At 41.9% G+C, this 19,420-nt stretch overlaps 1 long non-coding RNA gene across 1 annotated transcript in view; it reads left to right on the top strand.

Annotated features, from left to right (window-relative positions):
* Positions 1–17,770, top strand: part of LOC135248185 (uncharacterized) — a 53,233-nt gene extending 35,463 nt beyond the window's left edge. Inside the window, exon 3 of the long non-coding RNA XR_010328382.1 lies at positions 17,077–17,770. This is a non-coding gene — a long non-coding RNA (uncharacterized LOC135248185). The remainder of the gene's footprint in view (positions 1–17,076) is intronic.
* Positions 17,771–19,420: the final 1,650 nt, after the last annotated feature.

Below are 19,420 nucleotides of genomic sequence, written 5' to 3'. Positions count from 1 at the left end.
GCTCGGTTGTTCTCTCAAACCCCTCAATCACTCATTCCCCTTTCTGTCCTTCCTGCAAATCTCGCTTGAGCCTCTGCAGAGACTACTGGGGCTCTGAGTACACATTCTGGTCCCTGTCCAAGTCAGTTACATGATAATACGCATAAGTGGTTTGGGAAAATCGTGATTGATGTTGGCGTTTAAGACGCGTTTGGGAAATGATAGCCGGGTCACGGCGAGAAAGCGCTGGATTGCGCGCAGTCAGTCATCTCGCGGTTACTGGCGGTATGGAATAAGAGTCGTGGGAGATCAGAAGATGATACTCCTGAGCAGATTCCCCGCTGCTCTGCCGCGGAGCGCGTCACATCAAAGCTTCGGTGACCCTGTCCTCTCGTTTCACAGCCGAGTTCCAACACCGCTTCCAGACCTTCAGAGTCAGTTTCTCCGGTAGGGATCCTCAGCATCTGCAGCAGCACCTCTCCATTTCAAACCAGGGCTGTTCACACAGTGTAAAATGCCAGACCCTGGCTGCCACTCACACTCCCGGGGTCATTAAAGGGTGTGTGAGAGCAAGGAGCTCAGAGCTAGCGCCCGTGTGCCAGTAATCCAGCCGCTTTTTACACACTGTGTTCCACCAACTTCTCCCATGACCACAAGTAACTGCAGTGGGCAACACACTGAAAACAGTTTCCTTTAATTCCTCTGATCATTTTGTTTTAAAACTAATTTCTGACATATAAATGAATAGGAACATGGAACTTATTGAAGTGCAATCGAATTTCTTGCTACTTTTGATAAGGACGATTTGGATAACGTGTCATATTTGAAAAGCATGTCCTTCTATGCTGATGTGAATGAACGGTTAGCTAATAAAATGTTAGTTATAAAATCCAGTATACCAAATCTGGAGCAAGAGAATGTGCAAATGCTGCAGATTTGATTGCTATTTCAGAGAGGGAAGAGGGCCATACTCCATTGTACTGCGCGAACCTCCGGTCAGAATGTTTATTGTCAGTGAAAGCCAGGCCTTAAGGAGGGATTGAAGGCTCCTTAAAAAGCTCAGATCTCCCGCCGGTGCCCCTGGGCCCTGCCACAGCCCAGAGGGACTCTCCTGCACTTTACCACATTCACACCGGCCCTCTCGCGGGACAGGAATCTAAATATTTACACAGCCGATACACTCCAAAGACACGGACGGTTCGGCTCCACTGAGATAAAAATGCTGATTTATTATTTCAGACAGCGCCGTGCGGCTCACATGTGACGCTCCATTAGAAACCTCCTCTGTCTCTCGCGAGGATTCCTCTACTGTCACAGGCCTTTCTGAAAACGGAAAGCATGGGGCTGTTTGTTATTGTTTTTTGTTTTTATCTTTTGGGGTGGACGGGGGCGGGGTGGGGTGTCTTCGCTGACCCGACTTCAGTCGGGATGGGATCGGAGGGTCTGTCCCCGCCGCCATGGGGGTGGAAATGTGCCACCCGCTGGGGCAGGCAGGCCCACGCTGTAAATTCGTACTGATGATGGGACAGCCATTCCCCAAGTGTTTGTCCCTGCTCCACGCTGCATATCCGCTGTGTAAAATAACAAACATTCCTCTTCACTGGAATCATTTTTAAATGATTCATTTTACCTTTTAGGGTTTTTGTGCATGCTCACCTCAAGCAAAGAGGTTTGCTAGATACAACTGAGAGCAGCACTTTAACTAAAGAAACTGTGGAGCTGGAGGGACGCTTTTCTCTTCTTCTTGAAGAATCCTAACTACGCAGCAACTATTGTGAATGATCCATTTTCACCTCTAGTCAAGTGTCACATGACACATGAAAGAACTGCAGCAGCATAATCTATAAATGGGAGCTAAAAGGCACTTTTGACAAAGATTAGATTGTTACTGAATTGTACAGTAGCTTCCTAAAAGAGCCTCGTGAGCAAAAATGCTTTACATTAAAATGAAAACATCAAATCAAACTCACGACATCACATTATTTCTTTTCAAATGACTATATATCAGTATCAACCAACCAGTTCTTATCATACAGAATTAGGAAAGGACACTTGAAATCTGACATATCTGGAAACTGAAGTGGCCTTAAGGAGCATAAATGAGCCACAATGTTCTAACCATACGGCACTGTCAGCACAGGAATACTGGAGCCCTGCATCTGGCATCAGTGCATCTGGACACCCTTAAAGCTAATGACCAAAAACAGGCTCACATACCACAGCCAATAAAAGAGCACTTAGGGTTTTTAGTGTCTCCTTTAATGACTTGAAAACACATTGAGCACCAATGGCAAGCTAGGTAATAAAAGTTTTAATGCATAAGTCACTTGCACTAAAATGCAGGATGAATGGTGCATTTTTAAAGAAAAGCAGAAAAGTGACATGTCTGTTTGTCTACAACATCGAGTTGGAAGCACACCAAACTGCATTGTGCCCAACCAATTATGCTTCCTGGGTAGAAAACATCCAAACAAGATTCACAAAACTTTTATACGTCGGTTTATATATATTTTATATATAAACCTTTTTTAGAAACACTTTAAACATTTATATCTCTCTTAACACTACATTCTGAAAGCTTTGAAAAGAAATTCTCCCGAAGCAGTTCTTTAAAATGTCATTGGAGAGAAAGTAATAAAAGCAATCGGTTTGTATTTTAGGTTGAGCAGGAAGCTGCCCAGTGAAACAATGGCTCTCCCCAGTTATCAGTAGTTTTACAGGAGGATACAGTCTGGCGCCTGGCGTATCCTAAATGGTGGGTAGGTCCAGAGAGGTCGCACACCTTCCACATGACAGGCACACTTCCCTCTGCTCGTGGATCCTGCTGCACCGCCCATAAAATAACAAACACCCGGGAGGGAAAACAGGAGCGGCCTTTATTTATTGATATAAGAATTTGTTCTTTTTTGCCAGGACAGTGCTCGGAGGATAAATCTCTTTCTTCTGCAGTGCTTTCCTCTACGCTCCAAACATTATTAAAAAGAAAACAATGGACCTGAACCAGGGAAGAACATTTCACACAAAAAAAGAAACGGTGCAAAGGACACGGGAGGCTATTGTTTCTTTACTATTGTTCCAAGATCTCCTCTTTTGTTTTCTTTTGATTAAACATCAAATTTCTCAGTCATGTCCTATTTCTATAAATCTCTTAAGTGCACAACCACCCCTGGCTCACCTGTGACAACATTCTGTCAAACACCCTTGTCCCCTTTTAAGAGTAATTAATAGCAGTATCCGAAGTTTAAGAGTGCACCATAGTTGGACCAAATGTGCAATTCGAAAATATTTAATGCATAAATAAATATTTAATACTGTTACATAATTGTACCGGAGTTCCGTAAAGATTTAACAAAAATATCATGCTGAGCAATGACATTCTGATGATTCTGATTTGTTAGATGAAAAGTGTTATTGACACTAAAATTCTTATCTCTAAAATTTAATGAACTGCAGTACATGCATAAAGGTTACAGTTTTTTAGTATTTACTAAATGACATGCTAAATGAAATGTGAAATACTTGGCTCAGCATAGCTCAGACATATTTGGCTCAGATGTAAAAACATGGCTCATCTCCAGTTGCTGAAATGGGAGGATTTTGGATTGTTACTAACCAATTGGACAGTTTCTCTGCCTGAGTCTGGGGATAAATATCCCAAAAGAGACTTCCACTCAGTTACTGGTCTCTGACGGGCTTGTGCAAATGATAATTTGAGAAAAAACATAATAATGTTTTTCCTTTTCATTTCCACCATTAGCTAAGACAAAGACAAAGAGTCACTTGTGCAACTGCATGATCTCCAAGAAGAAATCTGACTGTAAGCAGGGATGGCCCAGTGCCTGTTTCTCTTCATGTTTAAGGACTGTTTGATTTAAATAAGAGAAAAAGAGGATCATATACAGGGTATTCCCATCAAAAAGCTTGGACGGTTCACAAAAATCACATCCTCTGCACAGCAGAAATCTCTTGGCGGCTGATTAAGTTTGTTTGTTTTGTAGTTACTGAGTGGAAAAAGTGACCGGCTCAGTGAGATCTGGAGTCAAAGCCCAGTGACACTGGTCGCCCTTCCTTCTGAGGTGTCCCAAAAGTATGCACAGATCCCTCCAGACTTCCCACTCTTACAGAGATACCATGCCCTATGTCTCCAAGTTGACTCTTGGACAGAGACAGTCTCTCTAAATAAACAAATCTCATCTCAATACATAGGATTAATGACCACAAACATTCAAAGCATGCACAATTGTGTGTGCTTTTTAATGGCATATTCATGCTCTACACCACTCAGGGCAAAATATTCAATGATGGGGTAAACACTAAAAATAATTTATAGGGCCTTAACACAACCCATCTTCAGGATGATAAAAACATTGTATTCCTGTTTTTCAGTGAGTTACCACATGTTGTTCATCTCTAGCCGTCAGGTCAACAGTCCCTGTGATCTCATCCCAGTGATATGCGATTTATCCACATCTGAGATCTGTTGGTTTGCTCAGTTTGCTCGATGGTAACACAACAACGCATAGCACTCTCATGGGGAGGAGGTGTGTGTCACAGCTCCCCATTAAAGGGATTAAAACTGGGCAGATGCACTTTTCAATGTCGTGTAATTGGTCAAAGGGAAAGTGAGCAGCAGTCATGGTGGGGCAATTCCCAGCCGAAGCCTGTTGGCCTATTCTCAGTCTCGTACAGAGACTCAGGCTGCCCGTCACAGCTGAATACGTTCCACTCGCAAAATAGATGTACCAAAAACTGAGAGCTGGTCATGAAACTCTGCTCCAGGATGCGTTGGTATATCTGACAGAAAAACGTGCTAACCGACACGTGAACAGTTGCTATGAATCGCCAATCTTCCCCCCCAAGCAGCATCATCTAAAAAAATTTCCAACATCGTCGAAAGTCCCATTTGGTTTATTTTCGTTAAATATTTGAAAACACTGAACTCAAAGCACAGGCTACTGCATTAGTTCATGCTACCCTGAAACACCCAAACATCTCCAGCCTTAACTAGGTCCGTCACAGTTTATGTGTGAGTCATGGGAAAAGACACAACCATGCTCCTGTGTTATGCCGGAGATTTATTAACATTCTTAACTCCAAATTCATCCCTCCTTTTAATGTGTTTTAGTTAATTTTTTCATTTCCTGCCACAGAAGGCAGATTAAATCTCCCTTGGCTGTGACCCAAGCCCAACAAACTTTGACAAATTTCTCCTCTCTTTATGCTCTCACACTAAGCCTGGTAGGAGATGTTATCAGCCAGTCCCAATACCACAGGAACCCAAATTGAAGCTTTGGATTTGTCCACATTGCTTGCATGATTGAAAAACAATCATTATGTCTTCTTCATGAGTTGATTACAGTATTTCATGACTGCCTCAGGAATTGGCCCGCTCTGGGTGGCTGTGGGGAATGCAGACAGTAAGTGGTTCAGTTGTACCCTACATACCACCCAACCTCACTGTTTATCCTGCTTGGCACATTAAAGTTATAGACCCTGTCCAGCAGAAACTCTATCTTGTTCTTTTGTCCTTTCACTTTTCATAGTGTAATAGCTTCCACGGTCATGGGTAGCAGATATTGCAACAAAATTCTTCTTTGTTATGCAACAAGGTTTTCATGGAAAATGGCCATTGTTGTACTAGCTTTACAACCGATTTCAGCTAGCATGTGAAATACTCCATGATCACCTTCTCTGAAGAGCTGAAGAGCTGTTCATGTGCTGGATATTTAATTGTACTGGTAATCCCATTACATTGAATGTAAAAGCATAGCAGACTGTATGTAGCAGACTGTATGAACTCCTCAAAATGCAGGAAATTCTGCTTGCTGTAACCACTACAAAATGTGGTGCAGCAACCAAAGCCAATCTAGTGTATTCCAATATACATTTAGATGCAATGAAAGTCTAAATGTTTCAGTTGTAATGGTACCTTCATTAGTGGCATGGGCAGAAATACACAAAGATGTACAGTATGTTCTGAGAAAATTCAAATTGCCTTCCAAATAAATGTACCCATGAACAACAATCAAAATGGTGGCGGTATAGGTGACTTTACAGTTACAAAACATTAAACCATATAAAACAGGTGAATAACAAATACATGTGTTTGAAATTTGTTCACAGATATTCCAGTTAAGATTTTGTTTTAGAAATCTCTCAGTTAAGCAACATTTCAACATAGATGAGCTTCATTTTTTGAATGTATAATATTTAAAGAGCTCCTAGACAATTGTTGTGTTCTGTATGCTTTTTTCAATAGAGTTATCATTGTATGACAATGTATTGCATTATGCAGATTCTTTCAGATCTCTTTACAAACAATAATTTGTATTTATATGTGAAGGACCAGATGGTTAGGCATGTGACGCCCAGAGATTGGGGAGTGTACTATTGAGCAGAGATTTTATGGGCATATCAAACGGCTCAATGCTCCAGGCAGAGGGATTGATGTCATGTACTGTTATGTCAGTGAAACAATAAAAACCAGTGTAATTAGCAGAAGGTTTGTCACTGGTCCAGAATTTAGAGCAAAGAACAAAAAGGAACAAGATATTCAAGTTTTGGTTGACATGACAAATGCTATCTCATTTAAAAAATCTGTAACATTTTAGCCCTTGTTTCACTGTAGTTGCATTTTTATGAGTGATATGCAACAATTATAAGAAATCTTTAAAACTGATGCTGCACTATCCTGCAATAAAGCCATTTCTGACTCGCAATAATACAGAGACTCTGTTCCAGTAGAACTTCTTTCCCTCTACTGGATTAGACCCGAGTGGTGTAGCACATGGAACCCTCTGGCCTTTTTCTCTGAGTTCTTGTGTGCGAATCTAATCAAAAAGCAGCAATCATCTCCCTTCAACAACTGTGAAAGAGATCAGAAAAACAGAGAGTTTTTTGTCTTCCAAACAGATGACTTTGGAGCCAAACTCAAAGCTCTGGCTAAAGCCATAAGAAATCATACTAAATAAAGCTTGTGATACATTCAAGAAGTCACACCTTTTTCATCAGGTAACTGTGGGAAACACTCATGAGACAACAGCCTTTGCCTATACTGGTTCTGTGCTCCAACTACAAGAAAACAACAGTAGCCTAAGAGCAGGCTGTAAGCATCATTCAGCTTCAACCAACAACGTTTATTTCCTCGGATAGAATGAGCAGGGGGAATATAAAAGTGAGGAACGTTGTTTTGACCTCGGACGCTCTTTCCAGTGACGGAAATTGGTGAGGGGAAATGATAGCTGGACCTGAGCTTACAGTGGAGCCCTATCTTGATTAGGAGTCTTCCTCCAGATGTCGGTTCCTCCAGGCCTGGGGGTCAGAATGGAGACACCCCGCTGGGCTCGCATCAGACTGGCTTTGGCCTTGTGTCCACCACATGCTTTCACCTGGAACCTTTGTGCTCCGCGTCCCCCGGGAGGGAAGGGCGGATTTTCATCTTTCCCGTCAACCCTGACACTATGGGATGTCAGCGCAGGATGGCGGAGCCTGTTAATGAGAAAGACATCAGCAGAGAGGAAGGGGGGTCCTCCCCAATCTGTAAAGCTTGAGCGGTGATGATATTTCCATGTTTACCTTGGCCTGGGATGAAAAAACAAATGGACAGGGATTGATTTGAAAGCATTCATGGTAGAAAATGCTGGCTCATAAGCTACCTTCATGAATGGCTTTCTTTCTGTCAAGTTCAGTAAGTTTAAAATCATTTATGAATGTCTAATTGAAAGCCAAACCAGGCTTTCTGAGAAAGCCACATATGAGCTATGCAGTTACATTGTCAACATGACTTGCAGTGACAGCTGGTAGCTAGTTTCACAGAGGAGCCAGGAATTAAAATGTGGGCATTTATAAATCAACCACATGCAGGCATACATCAAAGTTAAAATAGTCACAGCTGCCATAAGCGTTAGCATGCATGCATGTATGCACATACAAACCCACACATACACACACGAGAGAGAGAGAGAGAGAGGAGCAATGCAATCTAATAAATATCTTGACTTATGAATTTCTACTGTTGCGGAAAATTAATCCAGCCATCATAGTTACATTGCGCAGACTGTGATAACCTACACACAGTTAATCAAATACATGACATACAGATGCAATCAGTCCATCCGTAGACCTCTTTCCAAAATGCACGAGCCATTCTTACATGCAACCAAAGTCATACCCACTTTTCAAAGCTCACATGACACTTCAAGAAGAGAATGTAAATGAATGAATGAGTAGTCGTAATCACTCCAATAGGCCTATGGGCTGTTAAATCAAATTTATGAGTAGGCAAAGTTTCAGATTCATCCTCTAACCAGCCTCCTCTGACTTTTAGATACAAATTCCAAATTGTCATTCATGAGAATTGTGCTGTTATGCTTTTAACATTGAAATATCACATTCTCCATCTGAATGTATTTACTCAGCTATGGTATTTGTAACAAGATGTAGGATCTTTTCTTCTCCAGACATGTGGTGCAACTGTTTAATATAACGGGAAACACGAAACCAAGAAGACATTGGTGCTGTGAAGAAGATGGCATGTGTGAACCGAGAGTCTGAAACCACTAGCATCTCAGTGGTTTCTACAGGAAAACCCTTTTCATTGACTGTTAAGAGTGGCCGAGTTGACGACCACCTTGCCCTTCATCGCTTGCCAATGGCATACATGAGAAAGCTGACTTAAATCAGCAAAACTCCCTGTGATTGGTTGAAGAGTTGGCCTCAAACAACATGTCTGTGATCAGAAACCACTGAAACATCTGCTCACTCTCTGTTCGCAGTTCCTTGAACACACACTCATTTGCAAAGAAAAAAGTAAAAAAGTAACATACACTGGTTAGCAGGTTATTTTGTTATTTTTAAAATAGCCTTATGTGACATGATGATTGTATCTTGTCAATCAGCAGCTATGATGAGATCCAGTTAAAAATATAATCAGTCAATGGTGACTACTTATCAGTACTGCCAAAGGTTATTATGTTATGAGGAATACTGATGAACGCATTGATGTGGATATACACTCACAAAACCGAGGTTTACAAGCTGTATATGCATAAAGATGGTTGCATTGTTTTCACAAGAACAAGCAAGGCACTCGTTCTGCTAAAACATGGACACACATGGGCAGTTGATGAGATATGCAGACAGAATGCTTGGCTTCAGGTATGCACATGACGGATCATTAACCTGGGAGAGAGGAGATATCAGTAACCGGGCCATTGCTTTCTCAGCAGTAATCTGCCAACTCTCAGTTTTCTAGCTGGGTGGTTTTGGAGCAAAGGAGGGGACTGGAGCTGACCTGTAGCAGAAGAATGCTAACCCGGTTTCAGGGATGGGAACCAGTACACAGTCCCTGCGGTCCATGAGTAGGGGAGCGAGGGTAGAAACGGACGCAAGTGCAGCTGAGGAAGGCTCACACAGAGCCCCTCTGTCTGTGAGTCCGCTGGACAGAAACATGCCCAAATTTATATATAGCAATACAGATGCATTGGCTTCATCTGGACAATGACCTCAGCTCATGTGAATTAATCCTGTCCATTGAAGGAAGCCTACAAACGTCCCCTCTGTAAGGGCAATGCATACTCAGGGATGTAGGCCAGCCAGAAAACCTAAGTGCTTAAAATAAAGGGATGTTGTACTGGGTCGTCTTTAAAGTATTTTCTTTTCCATGCCGCCAGATAAAGGAAACAAAGATCTGAAGTATCTGTAGTCCTCCTTGCTTCTTGCTATTATTGTGCAAATATCTCTCCTTGGAAAGTCTTTATATCTGATATTGGTCACTTGATATCAGACCCTTTGTGGAAAGCCAAAATAACAGGATAATAACAGGGTTGGTTTTTCTCTTTATTTGGAGCTCCCATTTATGAAACAGCACAGACCCACCCAGTGTCCATGACAGCTGCACTTGATTCACAGAAGGGTGAAAGAGGACAGTCCTGACCTGAGCTCTGCACATCTGAAAAACCCTGTTTTCTCCCCTCCTTCCACAGCAATGCCACAGGAGTACACGTCTGTGTGAACAGTCTGTACCCAATGGTTCGCAAAAGAGTTCTTTTGATGTCGCATTCCTGAGTCAGTAACGCATTTGTGCGGCCCTGCGTATTATTCTCCCCGCTGCTTTGCACACAAAGCCACAGTTGCACTAAATTCAATTAGTGATGGGCATCTGCAGGCACAAGAACAAAACCAATCCCTCAATGTCTTTATGCTGTGGGCTTTACCAGAGGAAACCTGATCGGGGTGATGAGCTGATACAGTTAAATGAGGCTGTCCCTTCAACATTTGTGTGACGTGTAACTCCATTCTGCTTTAATTTCATCAACAGCACAACAGAAGATAGAAAACAGATGACAAAATGCTTTCTTTTTTATGTGTCCATTATTTTCCACTATTCCCCGCTTTTAAAAATAAGAAAAGCTATTTACGGTTGTGTAATGTCTAATTATAACACACATTATGCAGAGTAAGTAAGAGATTACCTTATACAAATCCTTAGTCCATCCAAAATAATTTATGATAGCATTGTTAAAGTGAGCAAGAGAACACTTCACACCTGTGAAGACACAATAAATCAGCATGCAAACAACATTAAATGTTAAATAATGGTTCATAATTCTATAAATACAACTACAATTGAGATGATAAGGTGAATCTCTTGAAATTGAACTCATGGTCTACTGATATGTGGCTGTCACAAGCATAGTAATCATGTTCAATTTAACACTAGACACATCTTGGACAGCATTTAAGTTGAAAAGTCAATTACGATTTGTTTTTGTTATTTATGTAACCTTAATTTTAACAGGTTAGTGCCATTGAGATGAAAATCTCTTTTACGAGAGAGACCTGGCCAAGTTCCTGTTTAATAGAATCTCATTATACTTGCTGTAAACTCTCACACTCTGATAAATAACAACTTTTCACACAAAACACTCAAAGCTGCTTCACTAGAGCTTTTCAAAAACCGAATCTACCAACTGAATCCTAACCGTCTATCTGACTATGAGCAGGCTTCGGCCTTTTGGCTGAAGTTCAAGACTTGTCCTCTGCGATCTGATGACCCAGCCATTGCTTCTTTTCCCCTGTGCACCTTGACCTGAGGCACAGAGTCCAATAATATGAAATATAAACTCCATTCATCATGCTTTTGACAGACGTGATTCAGATGACCAGCTTTGACCCCTGGAACAATGTCTCCAGGCTCTTTGGGGGCAGGAAGGAGACCCCTGGCCTGCCGCAGGAGGAGCAACAATACACCCACTCAGTTCCAGGGTCAAACAGAAAACGCCAGTCAAGTGGACCGATGCCGTGTCCTTTTCAGCTTGCGATTTACTGCTTCCCTAACCTTCTTTGACTACCCGCAACCCCCACCCCCGCCACCACCTCTTTTCATTGGCCCAAAAGCCTACCCTGGATATCCACTCTCAAAGAGGCCACTGTTCCACAGTTTGCGGCTCCAGTCTTTTGCAAAGCAATTCTTCAGGCCGCTTAGTGTCCAAGTTTAGAAATGTTCTCTGGAAAGGAAGTGCTACCCTTGGAGCTGCAAGCATGCTGCGGCTCACACCAACTTCAGTGTGATTGTGCAGACTTATCTAACAACAGAATAATGACTCCTTTCCCCTGGGGCCGGTCTGTGGGCCCCTGAGTGAGCCTCGGTTCACTGGAAGCTTGCAAACAGTACAAGCAGTGAGACTTTCTGGTGAAGTGCCACACAGGACCTGGCATATGGGTTGGATGGTTTGAACAATGTATGCTGGTGTATCAGAAAAATAGGAGAACATTTGAGATGTTCAAGCTCATAGCAACGAGGCAGAATCTGAACCAGGGCCAGGAATCCCTCTTTTTCCACTGTTTCCTGTGGAGTAATTAGTCATAAGCATATTTCACTCCAGCAGAATTTCCCTGCTGAGAGCCTGTCCAGGTGTCCCCTGTAAGATTTTGATAGTGTCCAGGCACATGCAACTGTTGCATTGAAAATGCCAAGAACAATTTGATTTATACGCATCACATTAATTAGGTTGATTCGATTCCAAGTGTTTGAGAGGGGTGCCATAATTTACATATGGAAAATATTTGTTATTTTAAATTAATTGCTGTGTCTCTGGATGTTGTATGTTTTTATTAAGTCCTAGTATCGGACTGATCCTTAATGTTCAGTACCTTTACAGTCTACATTAACAAACTAGCTGAATATTCCCACTCCATTGTATTTGACACACACTTGAAAGTAAAACATTATGAAATTGGGAAGTGACAGGATGTTGCTATTGGTATACAGTAAACTTGTGTAGTGTGTGCCCCTGTAGGAAAAAAAACTCAAAAAAGTATGTTGAGAACAATGAAATTTCTTGGCAAAAAGAAGTTATTGGAGAAAAGAAAACATTCCCATTGTAAGTAACTATTAATAACATTCTTACTGACTGTCTGGTCAAGAGACAGCAAAAATGATGCCATACAAGGAATGCTATAACATATGTATTATGTGTTGATGCATTATAACCCGCTTGAATGCCTTTTAGATTATACTGCCAAAATTCACAGTAAAGTGATGCTGAGCAGTATTTTTAGTGTTTTCAACTGTGGGGGAGAAAAATAAATTTTCTGAATACCATTTTGTTGATGTAAAATGTGAAAGCTTGTGAATTCAGGCTATGACAAACATCTCCCGATTTATGATGTGAACATTATAAATCGTATCATATCAGCATCATGAGATGCCTTGCAAAAGAAACATCACACTGCTTGTTGTGGCTGGAATTTGTCCAAAAATTTCTGAAATCACCCTTTAAGTGCTTTAAGGATGTGATAAAAAAAGAACATTCTACAACATAATAGAGGAATACTCTATGGCTGTGTACTTCTCCAGATCTCCCATTATAACTGATTAAATTAGTTTAGACTTAAAAATTGTGGATATGAGTGGAATTCAATTCAAAACGTGTTAAACACTGACCCTTGAGAAACACCAACTTTGAGAAATCATAAAACTGTTTGGTTGAACATGCTAGATCCTGCCCCATATAAGCATGCTCTAACTCAGGAGAGTTCCTGTCCATGAAGTCCAAAACAGGCCAAGAGTTTGTGAGTTTTTCCTATAAGATCTTATGATTAGCACTATTGAATTTAAACGTTTTAAATTGTTTCTAAAAGTCATAGGAGGCTGGCTAGAGGAGGAAACTGAAGCTTTGCCTACTCATAAATGGCTTGTGCATTTTGGAAATGGGTCTACAGATGGACGTCATGTATTTGGTTCGCAGTGTCTAGTGCATCACTGTCTTCATAGTGTATCTATGATGACTTTTCAGATGTAACTATGATTATTTTGCCATATCAGTAGCATGTATTCATAAGTCACGATGCAGTATTCTGTGCTCTCCTTCTCTCTCTCTCTCTCTCTCTCTCTCTCTCTCTCTCTCTCTCTCTCTCTCTCTCTCTCTCTCTCTCTCTTTCCTGATTCCTGGCCCACCAGAGAGTCAGAGTTTTACTGAAACATTTTGTTTTATGCATTTGCACCATTAACACAGCCTTTTATTGCTCTGCACTTCAGAATATAATGGATGTTCAATATGTGCCCTATTTTCATATCTGCAGAGGGTTACTGGGTAATGGAACTAAAGCTGGCCAACCACTAGGGCTGACCCAAAAGAAAAGGGAACAAAAAATAACTGAGAAGTACAAAAGATTTTTTAGAAAACACATGGAGCCTTGGTTCAGAAGTTGGCTAATTCTGTTTTAACCACATCTAGCCACATAATGTCCAACATGATTCCATAAAAATTTTTCAGAATTTTTGTTTCCTAAAGAAAGGGCTCCAGTGTTTCTGGTGTTTCAGCTACATTTTTTTATACGCTTCAAAAAGAAATAAATAAATAACTATGAAAACATCATGGCAACTCTCAGCTGGAAGATCAGTGTGTTCATGCATATTCAACATTTTCAAACACTGTCAAATTATTCTGAGTGGTAGGCTTAGTTTTTTTTTTTTTTGGTCATTGTTATTGAATGGAAAAGAAAATGGCCAGGGTCTTAGACCACTGGCATTCTGATGACAAATCAGTATGTCTGTGCTTTCAGGCTGCCCTTCCAGGAAGAAAATGGTTATAAACAGTTTTGGGGGCAAGCTATGCTTTCAAACTCAGTTTTGTGTCTGCTTCCATGGGGCCTTTGAAAACAGTGTTATATTTCCAGTGCAGTCTCTGTGTCCAATTAGAGCTATTCTTGGCCAGTACATTCCACTGCCCCCAGTGGCTGAGGGCAATAAGGAAGCAGCAAGTACCGCATTGTCCCCGGCCCATGCAGAGTTTTGTCTTTTGTCTCGACCCTGGTGTCGCTGTGACAACAGCAGCTCCTGGCCTCAAAATGAATTTTCCAGTCACCACTACCTAATGGATGCTGATTATGCATCAACGTGATAGGGTGTGGACCAGGGCCCTGTTTCACGGAGCAGGATTACGGAGTTGGCGGGATAACTGCAGGACCCAGGATCTCTCCCAATTCTGGGACATGGACTGAAGTAAAAAAGAGCTGTTCCGGGTTTTACTCAGTGCAGTTATCCAGCTAACTCAGTTATCCTGCTACGTGAAATACCCCTCATAACTCATATAGCATTTCTGTTAAACATCCTGGCTAATTCTGTTCCAAAACAACACGTATTTTGCCAAGGAGAGGCACACTTGGTAGTCAGACTAAATAGAATGTATATACAGTAAGCTCCATAATGTTTGGAAAAGGATGTATTTTTTTCTTGATATGGCTCCGTTCTCAATTCTGTGTTCTGTACTGTGCTGCAGGAGACACCGTCGTTCAGATGAGAAGTAACACCGAGGTCATTTACACTGAAGTAACATTTCCCACACATTACTCACTAACGGAGTGTTACAGTTTGTAGTCCTAAAACATGGAGGTTTGTTCATATTGTTGAGCCTTGGGTTCCCTCAGCACATTTCCAATGATTTTTTTCACATGGTCTTGTGTTTTAACAAAGTAAACTGCTACCAAGTTGCTATATTGAAACTACAACAATGGTCGCATTCTGACAGCCACCACTCAAATTATAGCTGTCACATGCAAACTGTACTAATTGATCATTTAAAATCGATGGCCAAAGATTGGGGAGGGGGGCCAGAGGAAACATTTTGTGGGGGGCAATAGCATAATTGTTGAATTCCTAATAACTTTAAATTCTACAATTAAACATTTACCATTTACCATTTAAACATGTATTGCCACAAGATGAATAAAAGACACTACTGTTATTTCAGCTTCAGCTTATTCTGTGAGTGTCAGCCTGTGGCAAGGCAGGGAACACTTTGTGTGCTGAAGCGTTTTACGGCAACAGGTCACTACGGAGACCGGATTTTGTCTTCTGTGTAGGCATGGCAGCTATCTGGCCTATTGTATCATCTCCTTTCTTTAGACACGGCACACTTTCCCCCAGGGTATCAACGTGCAGCATCTGTCCTGTGCAGCCCCTTTTACAAGACCCCTGCACTGCGGCCACAAAAGGGCGAGCGCGAGAGCCCCTTTCTGTGCACCCCAGGCACACACCTGCTGGGTGGGAGTCAGAGGGCAATGTCCAAGCATGCACCAGTTACTCTGCATGACAATGTCCTATGGCCATCCAATCAGAGGCTCACAACTTCCCTTTGTCTCACCGCTCCAGAGAAGTTCCCGCTCTTTCTGCATACCAAGTGCAGGCATCATTCCTTCAGACTCTGGGGACACTGGTGAGGCATCAGCCATCTCCATCCTGCTGGTGATCTCCATCGCCAAATGTCCATAATCAAATCAAGAAAACCAGTATTAAAGATAGTATGAGTTTCCCATTCTTCAATTAAAGAGGTGGGATTTGGTGGAGTGATCAATACAATAGTTGTTAACTGTCAAAAATTAATTGATCCAAACCCTTACCCTTACAAGCTTAATTTGAAATGAATATTTTCTGAACCAACTTCATGCTAACTTAACTTCACACATAGTCCCGGATATAATGATAAACTTCAGTTTTTCCTTGAAAATTACATTTACAAACTGTGCTTGCTTATTCTTTAAATGGATGAAGTTTCCATGCTGTGTTCACTTGCTGACCAGTGATATGTTGTGCAAGGAAATGGGTATCTGTCTTCTGTGAAATTGGCTTCTTTCTTTATAATATTGTTAATATTGGCCACAAAAAAGCGCTATTGAGATAAATTTAAGTATATTTTGCGGTTTCTGCTGTGTTAACATGGGTCAAAATCTTGGTTTCATTTCAATGAGCTCACATCAAGAATAAGGTTAAAGAGAGGATTCATTCTCCATTCATACTTTTTTCTGGGGTCTTTGGTTTGAGGGATTTGTATGAGGCTTATACAACAAAACCACTTAGGGGTGAAACATTCCAGCAATGTCCGTGTGTTCAAAGCTGCAAGGGAGTTGAATAAGGCTATTTCAAGGGAACCTTACACCCGGTTTACTGCATCTAGTTGTAGAGTGTGGTAAGCAGGAAGCAGAGACACTTAGACCACCTGCTGGAGCCTCTGCTTGCTGTGTGAGGGAGGAGGCCAGGAGCGCTGGTGTGATGTGCATCCCTCTGAGCTTCCTTGATGAATTACTAAAGGCCTCATCAATCTGGCTTCGCATTCTTCTGGGGCTGATAATGGATCTAGCTGTGTCTGTGGCAGATGGCTAGCCTTGGGCAGTCCAAGCTCCAAATCTACCATTGTTTAAGCCTGTCTCAGGATGCTGTGATGCTAATTCATCTTCCTTCTGCGACAGCGATGCACAGTCACACTCATATATGCAGTGAAAGGGAGTAGGGGATGGGGGAAGTAATCGAGGATATGTTTATTAATCAAGGTGTAAAATGGTATACCATATTTAGTCATAAACACCTTTGTCTTTGAAAATGAAGAAGAAAGCTGTATGGTATAAAATGCAGCCTTGGTTGTCAGTTTGTAATCAACAGACAACCTTTTAAAATAAATGTATTTAACTGTCTGCTTAGTAAATAATTAAAAATGTAAGTAATAAAAAAAAAAAAAAAACATTTCCAGGAGAATAACAGGTTAAACAATAGACACACTTTAATTTCCACACTGTAACTAGATCTCTCTTTCTCCTCAGCTGTTCATCGGTAGTTTTACTGGAAATCATCACTCAAGCGTGTGGAATGAAAACCTGGTCCCCAGTGCTGAATTCCCCCTCGCTCCCCTTCACGCATAATACGCCCCCACGCTGAGCACTGGCAGATGCAGGGCTCCGGGCTGCACACTGCATGTCACCATTGTGGACTGTGGGAAAGAGGGGCTCCTTTCAACCTGCCTATTCAGGCTGTCCGTCAGGCAGCCGCCTCAGAGGTGAAGCCCCGCACTTCCTGCTTTCACGCTGCCTGTGATCCTCCCCTCCCCGGCCCAAAACTCCCGCTCAGTGCAAAGGGGAAGGGAAAGAATATGTGGCCGGGCAAAACAGATAAAATGAAATAATCTGGGATGGCTGGGTGGCTCATCCGGTTAAGGCACCATTCTAGTGGTCCGGCGTCAGATCCAGACATGTCAATGCCAACAATGGCCGGCAGCCATGATGTACAAATGGCTCTAGAGTTGTCCAGGGATGGGAGAGTTTCAGTGAGTCAGGATTACAGTGTCTCATTGATCACTGCGAGCCCAGCTTGCGTACTATGATGTGATATGATGACTATGATGAAGGGGTGGCTGACATCATGTGAAAAGGCAAAAAAATGTGAACCAATTGAAAGGTAACAATAATATATATTGCATGTGTAAATGCTTTTACAAAAAAAAGATTTTCCTGAAAAATATCCCAAGAGCCAGGCATTTGTTTGTCTGTTTAGTAATGCTTAAATGTAACGCTGCATGTGAAGCAAGTCACTTAAACAATCCACTTTACTAACGTCATCTCAGATTTAATTTAAATTGGGGGCGGGGGGCATTAGCTGTTTCCAGAGCCTTTTGTGGGTAACGTCAGCTACTCTTTCCAGCACTAATATGCACAATGTCCCCCGCACCAGCTTGTACTCCAGTCCCAAAAGCTGGGAGGACCGGGCGTGTGCCCTGCATAGTAAATCCTCTGTCTCTGTGTGACAAAAGTCTTTCTTTACTAGGCTGTCTTCTTTACTACAGGGCCAAGGGTGTTCACCAGCACTGATGCTCACTCTTCAAAAATTACCATAAACTGTCCCCTTCAGATAGAGAGAGAGAGATGGAGAGAGAGAGAAAGAGAGTGAGAAACAGAGAGAGAGAGAGAGAGAGAGAAAGAAGAGATGGAGGGAGAGAGTGAGAGAGAAAAGTGGGGAGAGAGAGAGAAAGAGAGAGAAACAGAGAAAGAGATGGAGAGAGAGAGAGAGAGAGAGAGCACGCTTTTTTTGAGGGGACGGCACTTTCTTAACACATCTGCTGCTTGCTTGTCTGTGCAGCCCACAGACAGGTCCCCCAACAGCCCTGCTTTTCTTCAGCGCTGAATAGAGCTTTACAAATTCCTGATAGATTACCCTCATTTCAATGAAAATAGAAAGAATAGTTACCCTCCACTCTACCCCCAAAACCCTCAATATCCCCTCTCCAATCTTTTGGCTCCAAAACAGCCTTTAACAGGTCCTTCTTAACCAGCCTGATACAATGCTTAATCGTATCTAAGGGCAAAATAAAAAAATATTTTCCGTTTAAGCTCACCCTCAGACTGCTGCTGTGACATTCAACGCATTTCCCCTTAATTATCAACACAGTAGAGTTGCACTGGGGACCATAAGTACCTCCAGCCAAACTTAAGCCGCGTTTCCACCGCAGGAACTATACCCCGGAACTAGGAACCTTTTGAGGAACTCAGTGCGTTTCCACCGCAGGAACTAGGGTCTAAATTTAGTTCTGGGGGCTTTGTTTTACCCCCCAAAACGTTCCTGCTCGGGAGGTAGTACTTTCCGAAAGTACAGGAACCTTTTGGGTGGAGCTTGCAGCGCTGAACATTTCTGATTGGTCGAGTACTCGTAGCATTTGTGTTGTATTTATTTTCCGCCATTACCCGCCATGTTTGAAAATATGCAGCGGCAAACCAATTTAATTTCATAATAACTTCAAATCAAACATGTTATGCGGCGCAGTAGCCTAATTTTGGTTATAGCCTGTCAACGTCTTGGAATTATAACGTGTGCTCTTCTGTTCTTTTCTTGCTTTAGTATTCGTTTTATAAAATGCTAAGCATTCGTGCTGGGACAGCATATTACGTAGGCTACCAAAACATTCAAACGGATTAATTCGGTTGCTGAATATTTTCTTCCGGATTTTCTTTGTTAGCCCGTTGTAATCGACTCAAAACGTTTGATACAGTTATGTGAGGTATGCGGTAGTTCTGCATAATTAACATTGGTGATACAGTACAAGCAAACTGGAAATCACCTTCCGCACTTTTTATCCGGGTAAAATAACAGGTTAATTCTAGTAATCTTCCCTTTAGC

Source organism: Anguilla rostrata, chromosome 2 (assembly GCF_018555375.3).
Source record: "Anguilla rostrata isolate EN2019 chromosome 2, ASM1855537v3, whole genome shotgun sequence".
Classification (NCBI taxonomy): Eukaryota; Metazoa; Chordata; class Actinopteri; order Anguilliformes; family Anguillidae; genus Anguilla; species Anguilla rostrata.
Note: the sequence above shows the minus strand (reverse complement) of the source record. Positions and strands in the feature narration are given on the sequence as shown.